This window comes from Amblyomma americanum, chromosome 8, assembly GCF_052857255.1.
Source record: "Amblyomma americanum isolate KBUSLIRL-KWMA chromosome 8, ASM5285725v1, whole genome shotgun sequence".
In the NCBI taxonomy this organism is placed as follows: Eukaryota; Metazoa; Arthropoda; class Arachnida; order Ixodida; family Ixodidae; genus Amblyomma; species Amblyomma americanum.
Window position 1 is genome coordinate 84445370 of NC_135504.1, and position 16856 is coordinate 84462225.

Sequence of the window (16856 nt, forward strand, 5' to 3'; positions counted from 1 at the left end):
AACTTATCTGAGCCCTCCTTGTGCAAAAAATTAGGTAGCTATCAACATAACGAAATGCTACTATGCCGAGGCCTTCCAAACAGGGCTTTGATGCGGTATCGACTCTGGACAGAAGAATGTCGCGGAGGAACAGTGCAACCTGGGACCCTCTGCATATGCCTGATTTCTGATGTAAATACCGCCTTGCCAACTCACAAAAGTGGAGTTCTGTGGAGTTCTAGTTTCTTGTGGACAGCAACCTGGGCAGGTGCTCTGCAGTGAGCATCGACATGGAGGGCCTGCACTATTCATTGTCACATGATAGACCTCTGAGGTATGTGCAAACTGCATCAGGGTGAACAATGAACATGCTTTTACAGATGATTGCGTGATTTCGGTTGCTGGCTTCTTGGGGCTGTTGTCCTTTTACTGCAAATCCGCATTTGTCAGTTGGCAGGGCAGTATTTACACGCAGGTCGTACCTTTGCTCAGCAACATTTTTTGTCTGAAGTCAATAAGGCATTAGAGCCCTGTTTGGAAGACCTTGGCATAGTAGCATTTCGTTATGTTCATGACTGTAATTTTTCTGGACATAGAAGGCTCAGATAAGTTGGCACAAGATGTTTTAGGAGTCTTTAAGGCATGCGGTCAAGGCCTGTTTTTTACATCAGAATTGTCTAAGCAGAACCGTTAGCAGTTTCTTGATGCAGACTTGCGCTTTGTGGACGACCATGTTTGTCGGGGCTACAGCTAAAGATCGGGGAAGGCTCTTTTTAGCTACGAGTCGGACCACTCGTTGTTGGGGAAGGATGGTGAAGAGGTGTATTTGTCGCTGGTTAAGGTCAGTAAAGATGGAAACACTTGATGCGTGTGCAATCGTGTGCATGACATCAGCTTTAGATAAGTCATGCCATCACTGCTGACGACGCATTCTTGTAGCAGGTTTCCAAGCAGCTGGGTTCCCACTTGCCCATCTCAACAACCTGTCATAGTATGTTTTCACTCGCTCGAGGGTAAGGAGCACATACTCCGATGATGCTGATACACCTTACCTCCACAGTATTTCACAGTCTCAAGAAAGTCGTGGGAAAGCGTAATGCTGCTGTTGTCTTAACAGCGAAGTGCAAGACAGGAGGCCTTTGCGCCGCCATTAAAAAGGCTTGATAAAACTGGGTACTTGTCCACAATGGACCGTGTCACAAAAAAGGTTCACCACTTGCAAAAGTAATGGAGTTTATTGCGTTCCACTGCCTTATGGCTGCAACTAATATAGGCAGACAGGCAGATATTTGAATTTGCACTTGACTGAGCACTTTCACTCTATAGGGGGAAGGCAAATTCTAATCTGGCACTGTATGCTCAATCTTGTGAATGCAAATCTGAGGATGAAATGTCTCGTTGCACGCCTAATTTCCACGACACATCAGTGGTTTATGGAAGGGATAAATCTGTCGGTAGATAGCTGAGGCTTACTACATCGGTAAGGCTAAGGACACGTGTGGCTAAGACATCGGAAAACCTTCACCGTAAGGAATTTGCTTTTTTAGATGATTCATTAGTATGCCAGTGACCTTTGATTGCACTTCGCCCTTTCACTGCTTTGGGTTATTGTGCGCTTGTATCTCTTCGCGGGTCTCCTTTTGCGGCTTTCCTTCAATGATGCCGCCGCAGTGGCTCAGTGGTTATGGCGCTCGGCTGCTGTCCCAAAAGACGCAGGTTCGATCCTGGCCGCACCAGTCAAATTTCAATGGAGGCGAATTTTTAGAGGCCCGTGTACTGTGCGTTGTCAGTGCACGCTAATGAACCCCAGGTGGTCGAAATTTCTGGAGCCCTCCACTACGGCGTCCCTCATAGCCAGAGTCGCTTTGGGACGTTAAACCCTCACAAATCAAATAATCAAAATCTTCAATTAAATTTTTGTTAGTCCCGCCTCTTGAGCTCATGTCTTCTTGTGTGTTCTGGCTGGTTTTAAGGTGAGTCAGTACCAACTCGGCCAGTCATAAGCCTTGTTCAGTATTACAACATTTTGAATAAAGTGAGAAGTTTACTAGGCTATGTTGCCGGGGATCGTGTCCGCAGCAGATGTGGGCAACTCAGAAGAGATAGCGTCATACGATTGGTTGTGTAATTGGCAGAGGATGATGTGAGGATGCTGCTCGAAAAGAAAATTTCATAATCGGATAATTATTTACAGCCAAAAATGTCCAAAAAGTGGCTGGGCCAGGGAAAAAGTGCCGCGAAATTTGAAAACGCTGAAAGTAGGTGGAGCTACAGCGTAGTGCCAAGTTTGAAAAACTGGAAGTATGGACAAAGCCAAAGCTTGGCGCCAAGTTTGAAAACTCTAAATGAGCAATCACGTGACCTATACTTAACCAGGAGATAGGAAAAGAATGATAAATTAGAGGCAATTAGGTAATTATTGAGAAGCGAAAGGCAATGAACGCGTGATTAGACTGGGCGGGTATTCAGTGAGTGGGCAGGAACGATCCGTGGAGGGAAATTTGAAAACTCGAACTCGTTGCTGGGATGAAATGAGGGTAAAATAAGAGTTAATTGATAACCAATCAAGTCAACGAGAAAACAACCATGGCGCCAAATTTGAAAGGCGACCAGTGTCGAGGAAGCATCAATGCTTTCACATTTTTTTTTGCGCAGGTAGCAGCGGTGATCTCTATTTTTTGTTTTTTTCAGCCAAGACAAAAACCATTTTCCTTGGCTCATGGGCGATGTATCTAGGAACCTGCGGCAAGGACAACGCTGGACAGCATGCATCAGCAAGCTCGAAAAAAAAGCACGAAACAGTAAATAAATATTGATCATCTTCATTTCAATTCTAGTGGTTTTGTGCATGAATTACTCTGGAATGCACAAAGCTTGTGTTAATTGACAGGCGACCATTAACAAGCTGTGCATTTTTGTGCATAGCCTACTCCAGAACACAAATCCTGTGTTAATTGACAGGTGACAGTAATGACTGTTACACAGTGTACGAGCACTACAAAAGACACACTACAGAAGACAAGGCAAACTACAGAAGACAAGACAGACTACAGAAGACAAGACAGACTACAGAAGTCAAGACAGACTACAAAAGAGAGGACAAACTACAGAAGACAGACTATAAAAGACAAGACAGACTACAGAAGACAGGACTACAAAAGAAAAGACAGACTACAGAAGACAAGACAGACTACACAAGACATGCCCAAAATACAACAAGACTACAGACTACAGAAATTTTCTGTCTTAGAATCCTGTAGTGCGTTTTGACTGGGATATGTGTGGGTGGTAACCTTTAAGGACGCTGAGACTGTGAAAAAGATTGTAAACGTCGGCGAGCTAAAAGTGAAGGGTGCCCGATGCCTGGTGATCGACCCCGCCAACCGTAATTTCCGAATGAAGCTGCAGTGGCTATTACACAGCGTACCGGACGAAGATGGGCGGCTTGCCTTCGCGCCATTTGGGAAGCTGACCGACGTCTCAAGAGAGCGATGACGTGCACAAAGCGTGTCTGACAAGGATTCAATTACGAGGCCGGTGACCCTTAAGTTAAACGCCGGCGTCAACCTGGACGACCTGCCCCACCAGGTGAGCGTAGCGGGAGAGCTGGCACTTGTGGTCGTGTCAGGCAGGCCTCCCCTTTGCCTGCGCTGCCGCGGCACAGGGCATATTCGGCGAGATTGTCGAATTCCACGGTGCGGAGCTTGCCGTCGCTTCGGCCATGAGGAGGGCCAGTGCGCTTGGACGTACGCCAGCGTCGGAGGGCCCGTGAACAGCGAGGACGCGTCTTCACTTCTCATGGATGAGGCAGATGCAGAGGATGCATCGAAGGAAGCGAGTGTTCCAGTAGGGCAGGCATCTACGTCTACTGTTCCTCAAGCCGAACAGTTAGTGGCACTTCCCATTAATGGAGCAACGCTTGGACAGCCGGCGCGACCTACAGCACAAGCGGACGTTGCGCGAAAAGATGAGGCTGCAGCGCGAGAGGAATCTATAGTGAGTGTCACTCATCGTGGTGCTGAGTCCATAGACGTTCCCCCGACAGCAACCAGCCTTATTGCCGGAAAGCGTTCACATGATGAAGGCGCAAGCATTGAGGTGCAGCAGGACTTCAGAGATGGCGACGAGCCTCCTCTTAAAACGCCAGGTATGAGGCAAGCGACCTTTAAACCGCGGCCGAACATTCCGGTCCTCACTGGAGGTGGGGAAACCGCCTCCGTAGTTTTGTCCTGCTGAGCCCGCTTTGGGGTGTGGCTGATCGCGTTGCATAGTGTGAAGGTATACACTATAGGATATTGTCCCTTTTCTTTTCATATGGCGGTACATCTTCCAGAAGCATTTCGTGTAGCGACTTTAAACGTACGAGGCCTCGGAGCAAAAAGGCGACACTTTCAGCTTAGTCGTCTCTTCTTAGAAAATGACCTACACTTAATAGCTATTCAAGAAACCAAAATTGAGAACCAAGAAGCGACAGATCATATGGTGTCCTCTTTCCGTCAGCATTTTGATGTTTGCGTGTGCCACTCTGCAGGCGCCTCAGGCGGCTGTGCCCTTTTCCTACGCAGTGATGTTGGAATAACGGTGCAGTCATTTTTTTCTTGTCAGAGCGGCCGCCTCGTGGTTGTTGATTTCTGCATCTTGGTCTAAACTTACGAGTTATTTGTGGATACGCTCCGAATTTAGAGTAAGAGAGAAAAGAGTTGTTTGAATGTTTCCAGATGTACCTATATTGTGAAAAAGTGTTAGTATTGTTAGGTAATTTCAACTGTGTGTATCATGCGGTAGATCGTGTAAAATGTTTGCCAGTGTGAGACAAAAGTGCGGAAATCTTGAACGCACTAGTTCACAATTAACATGGAAGATATTGGTAGTGTTTTCACAAGTGGTGCTCGTCTTCAATACACCCATTTCCAACGCAGTAGCTAAGCACGATTAGATGGGTTGTATGTGTCACTTGAACTTGTGCCACTATGTACAACGTACGAGGTTAAGCAAGTGTTTTTCAGAGATAACTGCCTCGTGATTGCAACCTTTGGTGTAAAAGAAAACAAAAAGCACTTTAATTGGGACCTTTGGAAGTTGCGTGCAAATTTGTTGAAGGATGAGGGTTCTGTTAAATATGTAGAAGAGCAGCTAAAGAAGGTACTCACGACGCAGCCGATAAACGTTGGTGTTGAATGGGAGGAATTTAAACAGGCAGTTAGAATGAAAACTATCGAAAGAATCAGCACAATGCGGCGTGAAGAGAAACAAAGCGAAACGCAGCTCGTGAGCAACTTGAATTCCTAACTGGTATAAAATGCGTCCAATCTGCTATATGCCGTGAAAAATTAAGAGACATCAAAACTCACTCAGACATTCTGGATGCAGACAGGTACAGTGGGGCAGTTATTCGTTCTCGATCCGAGAAGATGTGGGCCCAAGAAACACCAACAAAGCGTGCGTTACGGACGAGAAACGATATGCGCGTCACAAGGAAATACTGGAAATAGGAAACGAAAATAACATTTCGGCTGACAGGCCAATTATCAAACGCGCCATTGTCGATCATTTCAAAGAACTGCGTGGCCATTCGCGCAATGTTGTAGGCGGTTTTCAAGCGCAATTTCTGCCGTTAATGTCAAAGCTCGACGGCGAAGTAAAAACACGCCTAGAACAACAGATTTCAGTGAAATAAATAGAGGACGCAATAGACGCTCTGCCAGCTGGTAAAGCACCTGGCCCTGATGGCTTAGGCGCAGCTTTTTATTGGTTTCAAAACAGTGATAGCTCATGTGCCGGTCAAGATTTTCGCCGACTCTTATGAGAAAAATCGTGCACCACTCTCCTTTACGACTTCGCACATTGTTCTTGGTGTGCCTCTTGACTTTTACCGGGACCCTAAACCGTACAGGGAGGACCAAACTGCAAGGGCGAAGGAATAGGCTGACGCGTGGCAGGGAAGACAATTGTCTGTTTTCTCGCGCGCCACTGTCTGCAATATATTTCTCATTGCAAAGATATGGTGCGTGATGAATGTGCTTAGTGCATCACGAGTTACCATTAAAAAAATTCACCGCGTTTTTGCCGTTTTTATTTGGTCTTCGACTTTGGAGCGAACCAGTCGAAGAAACTTTTCTGTCTCAGAAAAAAGGTGCTAGGTCTTGTACATTTGTTTTTGCGACAAGTTGTTTCACGGTTTATGTTTCTCCGTGACCAAAATGATGTGTTCCTTCGCACAGTAGTGCAAGTTCGACTAGGTGGAGATCTGTCAAAATCTGTTGTATATTCATGTCAAACCGAGAGAGGTGCTCTTAGAGGGTGCATGCGTGAAGTGGTGCTCGCATATTGGATGCTGCATGTGAGATTCTCTGCTGAATATTTGAGTAATGTTACGTGGAAAGAATTGTATTCGCATTTAGTGGACGTAATGCTACCTATACCGATTTACTGTTCGCCACAACGTAGATACCCAGGAGATGTGCTCAAGAGAGTTAAGAAGATACCAGTACTACCATCAGTCAAATCTTAGTTTTGAAACTGCATACTAACATATTATCAGTCAAAACAGGGATTCAAGATAAAGGTTTATTCGTTTTGGGACAACAAAATGTTGCCTATGTAGGAAACCTCAAACAATAGAATACCTGTTCCAGGATTTTTGGAACCCAATTTCTTCAGGAGATGTTCTTCAACGAACTATAAAGAAGGATTTACTGATAAATTAACACAGTATAAGATTTTTGCCGCTTCATAAAACCAACGAAATTACATTCGATGCGGTAATGCTCCTTGGCCTCCACGGCTTGTGGAAAAGAAGGATGCAGTTCAACAAAGCAGATATTGAAGTCCTTCCCGTGCGTGACCATTTCATAGAAAGTTTTGTAAGTTTCAGGGAAGTGTATCAGGCACTCCCCGAACCACCAAAGTGGATTGATGTTCTTGACGGGTTGGCACAGTTGAAGAAATTTTAATATGCCATGTCAGTCGAAAATTTGCTGGTGCGTTTTATATGTTGCTTTTCATGTTTTGAATGTCAAAGACGGCAATAGAGAAAAGAAAGCCTGCTTGCTCAGTTGGTTAGAGCGTCGTGCTATTAACGCGAAGGTCGTAGGTTTGATCCCTGCGCAGGTCATGGTCTCCTTTTTTTTTCTCCGGCGCTCAACGCAGCTCACCGTACGTGGCCCAGGGAGGGCCAATTTTACCTCTGTCGCCCACGCAACCATATTGTGTGGATAGAAGAAGGACGAATAGAGTGGGTTACCTTGATTCCGTGAACCGTTCTGGCCTGCTACTTCAGTCATTCCACTTCCGGCCGCCGCAGCGTACGGACGTGTGATGGGAAGCTCTGAGCGCGCTTCGTTATCGGTCATGCCTGGCCGAGGTTTCAGTGTGCGACGACCAAGAGTGGGCTATCACTTAGGTTTACCTGCGCTGCCTTCGGGAGACGCAATGCAGACTACGGTTTTCCTTCACTGCGATATTGCCGGGCGGCCTTATTGCATACAGGGTTTTCTCGAGCCATTGGAAACTGCTGGTGTTCTAACCTTCGTGGCTGGCATTGGGCCCTTTCAAATGTCGCATGTGTGGATGTTGAAGCTGAAAGGAGCGGAACCGAAGGAACGACTGCTGACAGAAGGTGCACTAGATGTGAAAAAACGCTATTGTGCAGTCATTGAACCCAACAAACGTGAGTTGGCCTTCAGGGTGCACTGGATGCCCTTCTGTGTATCGAATGAGTCTGTGCAGAAGGCTTCTGAAGATTTCGGAGAAGTGACAGATGTCACTCTTGAGCAGTGGAACAGTCCGGGTTTCGAAGACGCCGAGTCGACAACCTGGCTGGTGCGTATGGTTCTGAAGGAGGGGCTCTCTATCGATGATTTACCCCACATGTTCAAGTTTTACGGATGGCAAGTGTTAGTGGTGGGGCCTGGACGTCCACCAATATACCTACGGTGCAAGAGGACGGGACATATTCGACGCGACTGCCGCACTCCGAGGTGCAGCTTGTGTCGGTATTTCGGACACGAACGGGAAGGATGTGTCCGCACGTATGCGCGTGTGGCTACGGATACTGCTCTGCCGCAAAAAGACGGAAGCGAGCTGCTTATGGATCAAGAGGAACTGGAGAACGCCGGAGCCCCGCCCCATTCAATACTCAGTGACAGCACTGCTTTCGAGCAGCCGGAGCTGCCTGCTGACAACGAGAAGTCGCAAGGTTACCTCGCTGCAGAAACGACTGGCAAGAAGGCGGATGCTGCCGCGGCGCCAGAAGAGCCAACGAAGGAGGGCACTACAGGCGACCACGACTCCGAGGCGCGGACGGATGCGACAGTCGCTTCTCTTAAGCGACCTCGTGGCTTCGAAAAGGCACTGGCTACGGACCGAGAGTTTCGTCGGCTAGAAAGGCATTGGAGAGAGGAGGGAGCCAAGAAAGGCAAGTTAGCCTTGTCACGGTCCTCGTCGCTCACTCGCGACGAGCGACCGAAGCAGTGAGCGTTATAAGCACTGTTGTTTGTTTGCTGTGTGTACGCTATGGCTTACTTGAAGAAACCGCTAAAAGCTGGCACTCTGAACGTACGAGGACTTGCTTCGAAGCGTAAGCAAGTGCCCTTGAACCGACTGTTCGGCGAGTTAGATCTAGATATCGCGGCTATTCAAGAAACAAAAGTTGAGGATGACCAGCAAACAGATAACATGGTTCTTGGTTTTCGGTCACGATTCAATGTTTATGTAGGCCATGCGGCTGGTTTGTGGGCGGGATGCTGTCTTTTACTGAGGAAAAACAGACATAGTAGAGGAAAAAATAATAACTTCTGCAAGGGGACGGTTTATCGTGTGTGACTTCACATACGAAACACTCGCGGTGAGGGTTGTTGTCCTGTATGCTCCTACGATGCGATAGGAACGCCGCGGATTTTTTGAATAGTTAGGTTCGTTACTTGAGTGCATTCGAGTGCTCATATTATTGGGTGATTTCAATTGTGTTTTGGACCCTAAAGACCGTTCAAATGGAAAGAATGTAAAAGACTTGAGTGCTGATTTTTTGAAGATTGTCCTGGACGAGTGCAGCTTACAGGACGTAATGGACCTGACGAAAAGTCATAAACATGTGCAGTTTAAGCATTTTCAAGGAAGTAGCCACGCACGACTAGACAGAATATATGTGGCGCCGGAGTTTTCGTCTTCCTGTGAGCAGTATGAAGTGAAGCAAGTGTCCTTTAGTGACCACTGCCTAGTTACGGTAACTTTGGGAGGAAGGAAGCAGCGTAAAACAAAAATGAACTTGGGTATGTGGAAGCTAAACTCAAGGCTTATAGAAGACGACATATTTCTAAGAAAAGTTAAGAAAAGCATGGACATGCTTAATAATAGTGAAGCAGGATGTATTGAACCTTGGGAACGTTTTAAGCAGGAGGTGAAAATTCATGCCATTGAGCGTTCAAGCATAATAAAGAATGAGTAAAAAAAGAAGAAAAGCAACTGCGAGAGCTTCTGGCGAATTTAGGGCGCGAAGAGCAACAAACGCAGGGAATGTTCATGCATGATATAAAGGGCGTCAAAGTTAGGCTAGAAGCTTTAGATGGTCAGAAGTACAGAGGGGCAGCGATAAGAGCACGCACGGAAAATTGGCTTAGTGGCGAAACGCCAACAAAACGCGCGCTCGAACGAGATCTCAGTTATCGAATACAAAGGGCAAATCCTGAGTGATCAAAGTGGAATTTCGAGTGCATTTGTGGAACATTACCGCGAGCTGTTTGCAAGCAAAGCACCAAGTGAAGAAGGGTTTCGGGAAAACTTTTTGACACTTATGCCAATATTAGGAAATGAGTTCATTGAAGACAACAGAACGAATTAAGTATTGAGGAAATAGTGACAGAAATTGAAGAACTGAATGCCGGAAAGTCGCCGGGACCTGACGGTTTGAGTGCGGCCTTTTATAAGAGCTTTAAATATGACCTTGCCCCTATGATTTATAAGCTTATCAAGGAGTGCTTTGAGGTCGGTAGGCTGCCAAGTTCGTTTAACATGCCCTTACTGTCTTAATTCCTGAGACATATGACCCAGCCAAGCTGGTAAAGGCTACAGGATATAGACCAATTACGTTAACAAGCGTTGATTATAATATTCTGATGAAAGTGTTAGCTAAGCGATTGCAATACGTCATAAAGGATATTGTAGGGCCTCACCAAACGTTTGATATAACAACCATAAGCATATTTAAAAATATTCATGTAGCACGCAGCGTGCTCGAGAGCTGCGATGCCCTGAATAAGAAAGTGGCTATGGTTCAAATTGACTTCAAAAAAAAGCGTTAGATCGCGTGTCTCATGAAATACCGTACTGTTTGTTGGAACATATTGGTATTGGTTCAGTTGTTCTCAAAGGGATAAAATGGCTTATGCATGTTGCTCACCACGCCTTATGATAAACAAACTGTTATCAGAAAGAATTGATGTAAGCGCATCTTTTCGACAAGGATGTCCAATGTCCCCTCTCCTTTTTGCAATTTATTTGGAGCCTTTTTGCAGGATAACTGCGAGTAGGAACATCCGAGGTTTTAGGTTTGCAGCGTGCGAGGTGAGAATACTTGCATACGCTGATGACGTAGCGCTCTTTTGTGAAGACCGCAAAAGTGTTGTAGAAGCGTTCCAAATAACTGAAAGGTTTCGCAGGCAAACTGGCAGCGCTGTTAATTTAGACAAATGTCTCGGAGTCTGGCATGGGCAATGGGAGTTGGAGCCAGAAATGTTCTGCGGGGTCCGATGGGCTACAACTCCCGGAGTTTATTTGGGAGTCCCGCTGGAGAAATATGGGGAAAATACCAGTTAGGGGAATGAAAAAGCAGAAGAAATGCTGGACAGGACGAAAGGGTGGATGGGCCGTAACCTTTCCATTTTCGTGCGTGCAACTGTATGTAACACCTTTCTTGTTGCAAGGATCATGTATTTACTCCAAGTATTGTATTGTGCACGAAACAATATCCAAAGGTTCCATCGGGGTTTTGCTGTTTTCTTTTTGGCGTCCAATTGGGAACAAATTCACAGAGATAATCTCTTCCGGAGGGTAAAGGTCGGAGGACTGTCTCTTATGCATCTATATGTACGGCAGGTGGTTTAAAGGTTTTGTTTCTTGCGTGACCAAAATGACGCCTTCTTGCGAACATTCATACAAACCATGCTATGTAGTGCACTTCTAGAATTCATTGTCTCTTCGTGCAATGCTCGGAGGTACACAATGTCTCGCTTCCTGGGAGAAGTGGTCTGGTCATTCAGGTTTTTGCACGTGCGGTTTTCTCTAGAGTATTTAGCGAGTGTAACGTCGAAGCGACTATACAAGGATCTTGTTGAGCAGTTGTTTCCAGCTCCACTGTACATTACCTTATATTGTGAAAGCCCTGGAAAAGACGTTCTCAGGCGAGTTAAGAAGATGACCGTTGCAGCTGGCGTTAAAACATTCTTTTTCAAATTTCATACAGGAACCCTACCAGTAAAAACATGGCTAGAGGAAAAGGGCCTTTTTGTTCCTTGGGGCTCAAACTGTGCCTTGTGTAGAAAGCCAGAGACGGTAGAACACGTGTTCCTGGATTGTTGGGATGCGGTGTTCTACTGGGATGTTTTGCAAAGAACGCTAAAAAAAGACTTGCCATTGACACCGCGCGGAATTCGGTACCTGACCACTGAAAGTCATGTTGCGCAGTATGACCAGATTATGTTATTGGGCATTCACAGCATTTGGAGGAGTAGAATGGCTTTTAGACATTGTGACTTGGATGCACGATCGGTATGTGATTATTTTGTCGAACATATGTATAAATTAAGAGAAGTCCTGAAGCAGCAGGACAATGCGGATGATGTATGGAGTCTGATGGACCAACTTGTTGTAATGAAAGTCCATTAGACACAGTTGTCTGCCTAGGGACATGGCAACTACGATGTTTTATTGATGTGTATATTCATGCTATAAAGAAAAAAGATAGCTTGCTAGCTCAGTTGGCTAGAGCTTCGTGCTAATAACGCGAAGGTCGTAGGTTCGATTCCTGCGCAGGCCATGGTCTTTTTTTTCTGCTGCTCTCAACGCAGCTGACCGTACGTGGCGCAGGGAGGGCCAGTTTTAGCCCTGCCGCCCACGCAACCGTATTCTGCGGATAGAAGAAGGACTAATAAAGTGGGTTACCTTGATTGCGTGAATCGTTCTGACCTGCTAGCTTAGTTGATTAGAGCGTCGTGCTAATAACGGGAAGGTCGTAGATTCGATCCCTGCGCAGGCCATGGTTTTTTTTCTCCTGCTCTCAACGCAGCTGACCGTACGTGGCGCAGGGAGGGCCAGTGTTACCCCTGCCGCCCACGCAACCGTATTCTGCGGATAGAAGAAGGACGAATAAAGTGGGTTACCTTGATTGCGTGAATCGTTCTGGCCTGCTAGCTCAGTTGGTTAGAGCGTGTTACATTTTTTTCTTTATTGCCGGGCTTCGACAGAATACAACAAAAAGCATACACGTGCAGACAGCCAAACTACAAAAAGGTAGCCTACAGCCCCCCAGAGGGCCAGGCCTTGTCAGTTTAAAATTCCCTGAGTTCCGTCAAAGGTTCGAGCTTTGAAAGCCACTCAGGGGGAGATGCTTGTGTTTTCAGCACCTCAATGAACTTGTGCATTGTCTCACGGAAATACAATCGCGCAGGCCGCGCATCCGGGTAACAATGAAAACCTGCCATTCGGGAGCGCCGTATACTATGGAGGCCCGCGAGCATTACTAAATCCAACGGCATGCCATCTTCTTTTGCTGTAGGCAGGAATCGGATTCCATACGGATCCAATGGTAATTCTTTTTTGATGGTCCTTTGAAGGACGTCCCAAAAATATACCCCTTCCCAACAGTGCAAGAAAACGTGGTCGATTGTTTCTGGTTGTTTACTTATAAGGCAGTGGGATCCCCAAGGTAGGTAAAACCCCTTTTTTCTTGGAAAGATTTTACAGACAGAGTTCCGGTGTGAAGCTTGAAGAAATTTTTTGTTCCCGGTGGGACCTGCATTTTTTTCACCCGTTTCAGGACATCTCTGCCTGGGCCTCCGGAGCATATTGCCCTGTACATTGGTTCCGGCATAACACGTCACATACATCCTTGTACAATGTTTTCCGCTGAACAGGACTTAAATAATTTTTTGAAAATCTCGCCGTCAAAAACCTGACGCTAAACACAACCCCTTTAAGAACACCAAAAATACCTCCAGTCATAGTCTCCGTTCCAACAATGAAATCTGGCACAGCACGCCCGAGCCTGGCTTGGCATACGGTACGTAGAAAGGGATCTTTAACGTCTCGGAGAAACAAAAATCTGTTTACTATCTGCCGTATGAACAAGTGCCCCAGACCAAGTCCCCCTACCTTGACGCTCCTGAACAAATTTGTCCGGCTGCGCCTCTCCCATTTTGAGGCCCCTATAAAGACAGCGAAAATACGGTGCAGCTTTTGCACATTTAACCGTGAGCAGTGGAGTACTTGCATCACGTACCAGAGCTTGCTTATCAAAAACAAATTGCACACAGTTGCTCTTGCAAATACAGACAAATTAGCACTTTTCCATTTTTCGGCTTTCTCACGCGTTTCTTCAACCTGTGTTTTCCAAAAAGGCTCAGTATCCCTGTAAAATTGGAGTGGAACACCTAGGTATTTCACGGGTGTTGTCACCCAAGAAACGGTGGCGAAAACAGCTGGAGTTGACGGCCATTCTCCGTGCCAGAATCTCAGGCACTTGCCCCAATTCACCAAACTTCCGGTGACCTCACTGAAACCCTTTACTGCTTCGATTGTCCTGCCTATGCTATCTTGGTTAACGCAGAAAACAGCAAAGTCATCTGCGTATGCTAAGAGCTTCACTTCTGATTCCTGTACACGGAAACCATGAATAGCCTCATTTGCTATAATGTTTAGACAGAGAGTTTCTATATAAATACAAAACAGCAGGGGGATTAGGGGACAGCCCTGGCGTACCGATCTCTGCACACTAATGGGGGCCCCTAAGGTCTTGTTTTCTATTAACCTCCTAGTACAGTTACGGTAAGCCATGGCCACACCCTCTCTGATAACAGAACCAATGTTAATGTAACGTAGAATGCAAAGCAGCAATTCGTGCGCCACACAGTCAAACGCCTTCTCAAGGTCAATCTGAAGAACTGCGACCCGAGCATATATTGCGTCACAACACTCAAGCACGCACCTAGCCTTGTGAATATTCTCAACAATGAAACGCCCCTTGATCCCACACGTTCGGTGAGGTCCGAATATTTTATGCATTACGGTCTGTAGCCTGCTTGCAGGAACCTTCATATAAATTTTGTAGTCGACATTTGTGAGGGCTATGGGCCTGTACGATGTTACCTGTCTGAGTTTTTCTGTTTGATCGGTTTTTGGTATGAGCACAGTATGCGAGGATGCATATGATGTAGGCAGAGCATGCAACACATACGCTTCATTAAATACCACTGAGAGGAGTGGTGCTAGTTCCTTCTTGAAAGCTTTATAAAAAGCCGCGCTCAGGCCGTCGGGCCCCGGCGACTTTCCCGAGTTTAACTTATCAATAGCCTGTTCCACTTCTTGTTCGCTAATTGGCAGCTCTAATCTTACTCTGTCTGCGTCATCAATACGTGGCATGGCCCCTAAAGGTATCTCTTTAAATCTGTCCATGTCAACATGCCTCGAAGCGAAAAGCGCTTGAGAGTAATCAAAAAAGCCTTTGCAATGCTGTCATCGTCAGATGCAGTGGCACCGCCCCATTGAATTTCCGCGACGTGGTTTCGCCGAGCGTGCGCCCTTTCCATTCCTAACGCCAGTTTTGTGGGTGTTTCGCTCGCGGCGAATTGCTCAGCTCTCTCGCGCACAAGTGCGCCGCGATATCGCTCTTCCTCTATCGTTTCTAGCTTTTGTTTGGTTTTTCGGACGTCTTCACTGAAAACGCCCAGTGCCTTGCATTCCTGAGCTAATAACTTGTCCAGTACGGACTTCAAGTGCGCCTCGCTTAACCTTTCTTGAAAACGTATGCAGCTGGCCCTTTCTATTGCATACACTTTTATCTGCTGTTTGCAACTTTCCCATTCATCTCCAGCTGCCCGATTGCCAATAACGGTTATTTTATTAATTTCCTGTGCTGCAAACCCGGTGAAAATTTCGTCTTTCAGAAGCTTATTGTTGAATTTCCAGAGGTCCCACTGGAAAGAGTTTCTACGTTTTACCGCGCCTATACTACATTTCACCAAGCAGTGGTCCGAGAAAGTTGCAGGAACAACATCGTAGCTGTGACACTTTGGCGACAGGTCGACCGATACATATATTCTATCAAGGCGGGCATGGCTACTTCGTTGGAAGTTCGTGAAAATCATGCCGCGCTTGTATACCACACATTCAGTCACGTCCTCCAATGCAAACTTATCGATCAAGTGACGGAGAAGTTCGGTGCTTTCATCGCGGTGGGACCGCGTGCTGGTTTTGTCAGCCGCGCTCAAGACACAATTAAAATCTCCCAACAATATCAGGTGTTTTTCTGTGCGTAAGAAACGCTGAATGCTCTCAAAAAAAGCTACCCTGTCCTCGCCCACGTTAGGTGCGTAAACGCAAATTAGTCGCCATTCAGAGCAGGCGAAAGCAAAATCCCCTACTACGCAACGACCCGAAGGGCACGATGTGTACGCCTGCACCTCGAGGCTAGGCAGCTTTTTTATAAACACCATGCATCCGGCAGATGTGCCGACGGCATGGCTCACGACCGCATAGAATCTTGACGTAAAACGTTGCACGATGCCCTCGTTGTCTTGTTCCCCTTCCACTTTCGTTTCCTGAATAGCAAGCAGATCGATATTATGATCTGTTAAAATGCGGTGCACTTGGCTCTGCTTCCTCTTAGCGGCAAAACCTCTGACATTGAGCGTTGCAAAAGTCAAGAAGGTTGCAGAAGCCATATTTAAAAACGTGTGAAGACGCCGAGAGCACCGTGCTCACCATTCACGTCTAGCACGAAGCTAGACGCCGTTGCCACCACCGGAGCCGTCAGGAGCGGATGCCTGGTTTTGCTGCGGAGGCAGTGGAGGCGCCTTCTCGGCGACCCGCTTGCCTGCCGCAAGGTTGGGCGTTGGCCTGAGTGTTGGTCGCCTGGACTGGCCTGTCATCGCTGGCGGCTCCTCAACGCTGCCATCTGCGGGCTTGTCCCCTTCGTTGTCGGTCGGGTCGTGAGGTCGCTTGGCTGGGGCGGCGACGGTCGTCACACGAGCGCCGCTCTGGTCCATCTGTTCCTCGCTGGTAGGTGGTTGGTCGACATTTTTAGCCGCATGACTGGTCCCGTCGCTGGATGACCCTTCATTTGTCCCAGCAGGGATTACCGTCCCCGGTTCCTTCCCACCGCCGCTGGCCGTGTTTCCGTCGCCGCTCGGGTGCCCCGAAGACTGCGTCGTCACCACCGGTTTCGCCGTCACGTCGGTTCCCTTTGCCGCCTCTTCTGTCTCGGCGACGTCCATAATGTGCTCCGTCGTGTCGACTCCCATTGCCAGCCCGGTTGCCACTGCGTATGTGCGGACGCAGTCACTGTCGGCGTGGCCGTAACGCCTGCATTTCGAACACCGGGGCACTTTACACTCTCGCCGAACGTGCCCCGTGCCATGACAGCGCAAGCACTGCATCGGTCGCCCTGGCGTCACAACAAGGGCCAACCCCCCGGCGACACGTATCTGGTGAGGCAGATCGTCGACCTTCAAACCAGGTTTCAGTTTTAGGAGCACAGTTCGTGTTGTAGATCCCTTGTCGTGGACGCCTTGGACGCGCCACCGTTCCCGTGTAACTTCGGTTACCTTCCCGAACGCAGCAAAAGCCGTCCGGATGTCTTCGTTGGCCACGCCTTCCAGCATCCAGTG

General features: G+C 47.3%; 1 non-coding gene across 1 annotated transcript; it reads left to right on the forward strand.

The window, feature by feature from the left end:
* The first annotated feature begins 7019 nt into the window (after window positions 1–7019).
* On the forward strand, window positions 7020–7093 carry TRNAN-AUU (transfer RNA asparagine (anticodon AUU)). The gene has a single exon. It is a non-coding gene; the product is annotated as a tRNA-Asn (tRNA).
* The last annotated feature ends 9763 nt before the right edge of the window (window positions 7094–16856 follow it).